General features: G+C 36.9%; 1 long non-coding RNA gene across 1 annotated transcript; it reads right to left on the bottom strand.

The window, feature by feature from the left end:
- Positions 1 to 4,935: 4,935 nt before the first annotated feature.
- Positions 4,936 to 7,750, bottom strand: LOC115434183 (uncharacterized). The gene is made up of 3 exons (XR_003937486.1): positions 7,052 to 7,750; positions 6,614 to 6,752; positions 4,936 to 5,975 (listed from the first exon to the last, which is right to left on the bottom strand). It is a non-coding gene; the product is annotated as an uncharacterized LOC115434183 (long non-coding RNA).
- Between the last annotated feature and the right edge of the window lie 997 nt (positions 7,751 to 8,747).

Raw genomic sequence — 8,747 nt, 5'->3', positions numbered from 1 at the left:
CAGAAATATTAATTGCTGCACTTATACATAAAGAAATTCAAAAAGCTACTGTTGCCGCACTCCAGCTCAAACCAGTTATCTCTCACAGTCTCCCTCTGTCTTCCTTCCAAGTCTTTAATGGTGTGATCGCCCTTAACTCCACTGTAAATCTCTCCCCAACGGCTTATGGTTCAAATTAATGGCCCTGCCATAAGTGTTTGAATTTCATGAATTGTAATAATACTTACATCACAAGACACATGAAGTCATGTCTCCCTCTCTACAGTGGAGATATGATACATTTTAGAGGGATGCACAAAGTGGTCCCCTGGTAGGGTAGTGATGTATTCTAATAGACTGTGCTGGCCAACCCCCGGGTGCAGATATTCATGATTCATATTTGAAGGCTGCAGAACATTTAAATGGGACATTAAGTGGCGAGGAAGATTAAAACACTGTTGGCTTTGTGGAATAACTTGGACGTTCACTGGTGCAGTTTTTTTCTCTTAAATAGATCAGTAAGAGCTCTCAAAGCTCAAAATATTACTCAGTATGAGGGATGTTTTTTTTCAGCAATGATACAATACCTATTATTATGAGTCAAGGAGATGATAGCGGACATTTGCAAGTGAAGTCTTACGCTACATTTTATTACGTCTATTTTAGAGCATTACATATAGTATCCTATCTTGTTCTCACTCTCTTTTATTTCAGTGGCAGTTTTTAAATTAATTTTTCTTTCATTTCACCTTTCATAAGTGAGTTATCAACAGTTTTTTATAATACTATCCATTGAATTTTGCAATTTTAGTTAAAGTCAGGTATTATCCCTTATTCAATTTGATGATCATGAAGATGTTTCTAAAAGCTCAGAGTAAATTCAAAGATTTTTTTTATATCAAAACAGAGGCAACTGAAGAAAAATGGACTTTTTCAGCAAAATTTATCATTAACTGTATATAAAAACACCCATCTATTACCACTGTCATTGTCAAACTAAGTGGGTTTTATTGGTGAATCAGTGTTGCAGAACATGATGTTTTCACATTCGCTACAGAGCCTCTTAACATCCAAACAGTTTATATCTTATGACAATGAAAAGCTGAGAAACTGCATTTTACCTGTATTATTTATATGTATTGATAGGATTTGTGGTTCCCAAGTTACTACATCTTTTAGATCAGTAGATGCTTTTAGTTATTGCTGTTGAGGTCTTTGAGAATTAAGATACAACAAGAAAATGCAGGGCAATATAGTGCACAGTATTAAAAACAATATAGTAAATGGCTTCTACAAGTAATAGTTAATATTTAATGTGAAGTCTGTTAAATTTGCCAGAACGATAAGAAACATTTGATGTGTTGAATGAAACCAGATCACTGCAGTAAATTTCAAACAGAGTTCAAGATGTTAAATGCAAAAGGAGATCACCATAAATCCTGGACACATGATTGTTTTTAATGCTGTCACCATATTTCCTATACATTTCAGTTGTATCTTGTTACTACAAAACAGGATCTGTGCGATTCAGAATAAAAAAACTGTGATATTTTGAGAGTAAAGTAAGATTATTTCAAGAATAAAGGCATAATATTATGAGAAAAAAGTTGTAATTTTATGAGAATAAACTCATAAAAAGAGCGAATTATCAGGAGGACAGTCTGATGCTTTTGTTAAAATGATGAACAGAGGTCATCTTCTTAATGTATACCTTGGTATAGGTTATGGAAATAACCACATACTCTGTCATTTAGACTTAAGTGAAGTTGTAATAATATTTACAGAATGGCACTCCCGGGATTCACTGGATAATTTTGACTGCCCTGTTTATTTTTTAGCTAAAAAAGACATTTTTCTTGTAGAATTATATATGGCTTTATTCTTGTAATATTTGGACATTTGTCTCCAAAAATTATAAACTTTATTGTACTAATATTACATCTTTATTCTTGTGTGTTGCAGAGCCTGAGAAATACATATACATGTTATAGTATGTCATTATAATCTTGTAAAATCAACAAACCTACTGATGGCCTAAAAATTCGCACACTGGTGTATGTTTGCAGACTGGTGCAAATTCAATAATAGCCCCAACACAAAACTGTCACAAAAATCACAACAATTACAGAGGAAGTGCAGTAGTTTTAATGTTCACATATATGCACTGCATAACTGAACTCAAAGCATTTTGCTAAGACACAACTAAATGAAATAACTTTTTTTTACTGTTCACATTATGCTATTTCATTCTAATGAAATTGCCGGAAGTAACATTAATCATTAATGTTAACTCAGTAAAGCTGATGTGACACCACTGATGGTTGACCAAATGAAACATCACAGTCAGTAAACAGTCAATAAATTATGAATTTCGCTCAATTTTAGGATATATGACAAGATATAAGTAGGTACAGAAGTCAACAAAATCCAGAACACAGGCCAAGTCATTTTAACCCTTTCATGCATGAATTATGAGGACCTCAATGGGTCAAAACACAGTAATGTCCCATCAGAGAGCGAACTTTAATTGATTGTCATTCCAACATTTATTTCAATATAAAGTAGCTCCTTGTTTTGGATAATCCCTTATGGTCCAAATAAAGCAAAACTGAGTTTAAAAGTAAAAATATGGGTCAAATTGTCTCTAAAATGTCCCTTCAGAGAGATTTTGAATACTGTTTTTTGACCCTAATCAAGATATTTTTCCTGAGTATTTTTATTCCTCTTTAGGCCTGAAAAAAACAATGCGATTGAAAAATTTTTTATGAACCTATTTTTCATGGAGCTGCAAAAATATTCACCCAGCTGGACATTGTACTTTTAATTTTCGAAGCAAAGAAACATGTATTTACTGATACACTGTGTGAAAAGTATGAAATAAATTTTTTTAATGCTGCTAATCTGATATTTTATCATATTTTAACATACTCTAATATTAGTTATTACTCACTTTATGGAGATAATATGCAAAAAAAAAACCAAAAAACATTTTTTAAGAAAAATGGTTAATTACAGTCTATTAAAAATAACAAGCAATTGATTTACACTCAAACATGTTAGTGCAGATCAGGTTTATTTAGAAGAACAAAGTTACTGTAATGGTGTGAATGTCAGTGTATGGAATGGTGCATGAGTGTCCACTGTGTTGGCTGATATGGTACTAAAACAACAAAATCCATGAATATACAAGAGAACAGCTGTAGAATAACTGTCCACTGGAGTGACCACTACGCATAAAAGGGTTAATTTGACTCCTGAGATGCTACATATTATGCTGAAAATGTCAAATCAGTTAAATAAATTCCAATTCAGTAACATCTGAGCAATACATTGTCAGTTTTCACATTGAACTGTAAATGCTAATAAATAAATTAATAGTCCGTTTCCAACACATTAGAGCAAAGTATAACACATTTATTTCATCTGAAAAAGCTCACAGGTACAGACAATTGTAAAAATGAGAGTAAGAAGGGAAATTAGATTGTACTTTAGTTCAAATATGATAAAATAACACAAAAATGCAGCTAAAAAGAGATACTTTGTGCATTATCTGCAGCAATTTGGCAGATAACAGGCCTATCTCTGCTAAGTGTATTTAAATATATTAATCTGTGCAAAGCAAATAAGGTTAAATCTGACAAATACCCCTGCTTGTCATAATGATCTTACAACTCTGTTGTTCCAGGAGCATGGTGTGTGTTTCTAATGTGTGCGTGTGTGCGGTTTAGCAACAGGACAGACTTGATGATCCCCTGTCTCCTGGTGACTGCATGGAGCCAGCCAGCCGTGGCGAGGCTGCCATAACTACTAGTTGAGCTCTGTCAGGGAGATGACCCACTCTCTATTCAACAAGACCTGCCACCCTGACAGACAGACGGCATGACGGACAGAGAGACAGGCAGGCGGCAATGCTAAAGCACGGGAATATCTAAACTCTCGAATGCAAAAGAACCCACTGTCTCACTGAAAACATGAAAAAGTCGTAGGTGTAATTGGACTGCAGCAGCATAGGTCAGGAGTCAATGGTCTTATTTGAGGGCTAACACCATTTAAGACTAATTTGAGACTATGTGTTATTGTGCCTTTAACTAAGTTTCTAACCTGATCTGTACCGAGGTTCATTGTGCTTTTAAAAGAGACCTGCTGCCCCGCAAAAGGCCATCTAATGGTTTTTCAAACCCACAGTATTACTTTAATGTACTGCAGATCAGAGGATAAAACAACCACTTTCTGTAGATGGAGGGAAAAAAAAGTGAAGTGCAAGGAAGATTTTAGATTTTCTTCATGAAAATCCATTTGGGTTCTCACTGTTACGAATGATTATAGTGTCACAGATGATTTAAAAGGCACTTAAGCAAAAATAACACTGGGTGTATTGTGCATGTATACAGACATTCCCTAAGCTATAGAAATAACATGGAACGGTGGAGTTATTCAATTAGTCATGCATAAAAAATATGTAAAATATTTCCAATTTTATGGAGTATTTTATTCCAATTATTAGGATATATAGTAATTTTCCAGACTCCTTCAAATATATAGAAAGGAAATAGGAAACTGCTTCTTTTTTAATAATAGTTTCTCATTAAAAACTATCATAGCAGGAAAATGCTCAGCTTTATTCTCTACATGTTAGCATCACGTGGAAATCTGTCCCACTATTAGCAATAGCAGGTAGGAAGTTAAAATTCTCCCAGACATAAGCATGTAAAAACACATATGAAATGATGAAGTATTATAACTAATAATGAAACAAATGTATAAATTTAATGAACTCAGAACTGATGGGTATGAAGTTGTATTGCACATAAATTAATGATGAGAATTATAATATTTTGTGAAATATCGTTATTTATGTTAATGTCTTATAGTTAGATGATTTAAAAAAAAAAAAAAATCCTTGAGATTTTGATTCTAATAATCAACATTTTTAGTAGCCAATGCAGTTATTTTTAAAATATATTTCTTTGAAGGCATTGTCAGGTAAACTACCGACTACTGACTTGCACCTGCTGTCTATTATTCTATTTCACTAACAACGGCACAAGATCAACTGCATTATTTCTCCTAAATACTACCATGATGAACTCAAAGCTTGGTAAAACTGCATAAAACAAATTACACAACGTCACATTTCTCAAAATACCTTTAATTGTATTTTACAAACTGTTTTGGAAGAAACTTGTTGCTGCTTTATATAATCGATGGATATCACTGGTACAGTCTACTTTCCTCTTTCTTACCTTCTTGGCCTTAATTTTATTTTTCTTATACTATTCTTTGGCTTCTGTTCCTTTTACATTCTTGGTGTGTTTTATATGTAAAATTATTTTGTATGTGAATGTGTAAGTTGCTGCCATTTTGACTTGCATCTAAATGGGACCTTCCTGGATAAATCAATGAAAAAAAAAAACAACATAAATTAAAGACAAGGCAAAATGTTTTAAGTTGTTGCAAGGAAAAAAAATTGCAATATTAGGTGAATGTTACAACTTTACTGTAAACCCAAGAAGGTTTGGCACTTGGGAAAAAAAGTAAGAGAAAAAAAAAAGTTTATGTGAGGTTTGATTTCTGCGCTGTATTGAGGTCTTTTCTGCATATGGACATATCATATATGCTTCTCCTCTCATAGATCCCTTGTACATACAGTATGTGCGTGTAGCTGCATTTGAGTGCACCCAGGCACTGTTGCTTCAGTGTACCTGTGTGAGGCTGCGTGTTCACTTTGTCACTGGTGTTTGTGTGCACACACTGAGGTCAGGACCCAGGCTGGAGGCCTGTCCCTGGAGAGCTCGCCTCCAGCGTGGCCAACTAACACTACAAACAATTAAAAACCACTGCTGCCTACCCCCAGGGTGCTCAGCTTGATCCAGCTTGGGTTGGAGAAATCGCTGCTCTGCGCTGCACAAGATTTCCAGCTAAAACCCTCGGTATCTGCTCTATAACGATGCCGGGCAACGCAGGAGATGGAGAGGCAGAATCGATACGGCTACAGCCTGTGGACCAGTGAGGAGACAGGGGGCTATTATTAGGACGTCCTTTCTTTACCACCTGAGCCACTTACACACTTAGGATAGTCACACACACACATACACATTCAACTCTCCCTCAGCTACACCAAAGTCAAAAAAGCTTGCATGTGAGAGCAAATCATGAATGCAGTGAAACAGACGTGCTATTTGTCTTTGAATTATTACTACAGACAAGTTGTATTCTGTAGCAGCCCTCCCAAATATCCACATTACAAAATATACAGCATGTTCGCTCTCTGTCGCTTTCAATTCACTGGAACAGAGGCAAGACTGTTGCAAAATTAATCACAACTTTGAGAGTAAACAAATAATTCAGAGTAGTGGTCCAGCCTGATGCAACACAGACAGCCAGCTGCACAGAGGGCCTCAAAGCCAGGGAAGTCTGTTTGAATTAAGGGATCTGGTTTTATTAGCAAAGTGGACGAACTTAGAGGACCAGTCATCCAGTAAGATAACCAGCCAGCCAACCAGTTATCTCCCTGGGCATATGCTGTGTCCACTGCTCCAGAGCCCCGCTGTCAAATCCATTGTGAATCCTAATGATCACAGTGCATCCCATCCAGTCCACACACAGACACACACATGCACACACACAAACATACTTCCCGGTCTTCGCTCCAGGGGTCCTGACAAAACAGGAGACGGCGGGGACTCGTCAGAAGACAGCGCTGCCGGTGCGCTCCACCTGCTCACTGATTCTTACGCCTGGAGGAGCCTGAAGGCACTGCCATCACACACCTCCTGTCCATGGCACACACACAAATACACAAATCGATAGACACACACAGATGCCCACATACTTAAAGACACACATAGATCCACAGTGCACATATACACCCTTGCTACCCTTGTCTCCTACTTTATTACCTCCCACCTCTTCTCTTCCTAGTCTCCTTTCCCTTGCGCCCTCTCCACTTCGACCCTATCCATATCCTGTTGTTTGTCCTCCTCCTCCTCCCTCCTCCTCCTTCATCCTTCTTCCTCCTCCTCCCAATCTGCAGAATGCATGAAACAACACACACACACACACACACACACACCTGTCAGGTAACATCAGAGAAGGGGAGAGTTGAAGAGACGTGACAGCGTGCTGAAGGAATCGTGTGCCAGGAACACAGACCTCTCTCCGTTCCCCTCTGCTGTGCTGGAACACAACGAGCTCCAGACCCTCACCTTTGTTAAGGATCAGACCTGTTTGGAGAGTGTTGGAGAACCTCCAAAAGTCAGAGCAGCAAAGACACGCTGAGAAGAGGAGCTAATATATCCGAGAATTGTGAGGAAATTCTGATAATCAATAAGCGAGGAAGCCAGAGAGGAAGAAACAAAGAGGAAAAGAAGGGAATAAAGTATGGGATAGGGCGGGCCAAGTCATGAGCATGCAGCCTGAAGGCCTTTTCACTATCCATCATATTCAACAAGTTGGCCAAAAGCTTGCAGCTGCCATATGTGGTGAACCATTTACACATTGAAGTCCAGCAGCAGCAGCAACGGTGGATGATTTGTTAGAGGATAGACAGCTAATAGTGATGCACTTTACATTTCTTGGTCATTTGTGTTGGCCCATAGTGTGTCTTTATTTTTATAAACCTGAAAGAGTGCCAAACATGGGTGAGGTGATGTGATGTTATGTTGGCAGTGGAGTTTGACAGACAGACAATTTTAAGCTATCAGTCACTCAGAACCAAAGAGCAAATGGATTTTTTTCCACCAAAAAAAGGTACCATTACTACAGTACAGCAATCACTAAAAATCAAACTTCACATACAGAAACATGTCTTGTGGAGTCAAAGAGAAGCAATCTGGTTAAGAAAATATAGGTATAAAAAAATAATGTCATATCAGTTTTAATTCTAAGTCAATTGTGCATCAACACATGCATTAAAGTTTAAACATAAGGGAGTCTAGTGCATCAGTAGTGGTACTAAAGTGTCTGTAAGTGTGATGAACTTTACTCACGTGTCAGATTGGTGACCTGAAGGGTTTCATGGCTTCTGCACAAATATACCTACAACTTGCTATAATCCTACAGAGAAGTGGATGAATTAATTTTTCAACATTCCTGCAGCACTTGGCAGATTTCTGTAACTACTTCACTTTAATCATAACAAATCGAGTCATTTCATCAATCATTTACACAGCGTGCACTATTATGGAATTTAAAAACAAACCGCTTTCCTTTACTTTTGGAGAATGCTTTACATATAAATATATCTCATATGTAGAACATCGCATTGATTTAGATTTTTGGGTCTTTTCTCTATGCAGTAACACCTTCTTTTCCAATACATGTGGACAACATGGGCCAGGTGTGATGATCAGTGTAAAAGCTTCATTCATTGGGCTGTTTTTAATTGTTACACTTGCACCACCTCTTCAGTGCACTTTTCTCCAACTGATCAGGCCAAGGGAGGAATACAAAACTGAAGCCCCACCCCTTCCTGTTGTGCCCATGGGACCTCATTTCAGAAAAAAATTAAATAAAAATATATATTTATTTATTTATATATTTCATATCCAACTAATTCTGTAAAGCCCTGTGAGGCAAACTTGTAATACAGGGCTCTACAAATAAAATTGAAAAATTTTATATATCTGTATTGCAGGAGGTTTTATATAGCTGATTCAAACCATTTTCTTATTTACATGAATTAAGTCATTTTAAAAGAAATTCCAGAAAGTCACAGTTTGAGTACATTGAAGTAGACATGCCTGAAAGTCACATAGGTGACACCACCA

The sequence above is a fragment of the Sphaeramia orbicularis genome, chromosome 2 (genome assembly GCF_902148855.1).
Source record: "Sphaeramia orbicularis chromosome 2, fSphaOr1.1, whole genome shotgun sequence".
In the NCBI taxonomy this organism is placed as follows: Eukaryota; Metazoa; Chordata; class Actinopteri; order Kurtiformes; family Apogonidae; genus Sphaeramia; species Sphaeramia orbicularis.
Note: the sequence above shows the minus strand (reverse complement) of the source record. Positions and strands in the feature narration are given on the sequence as shown.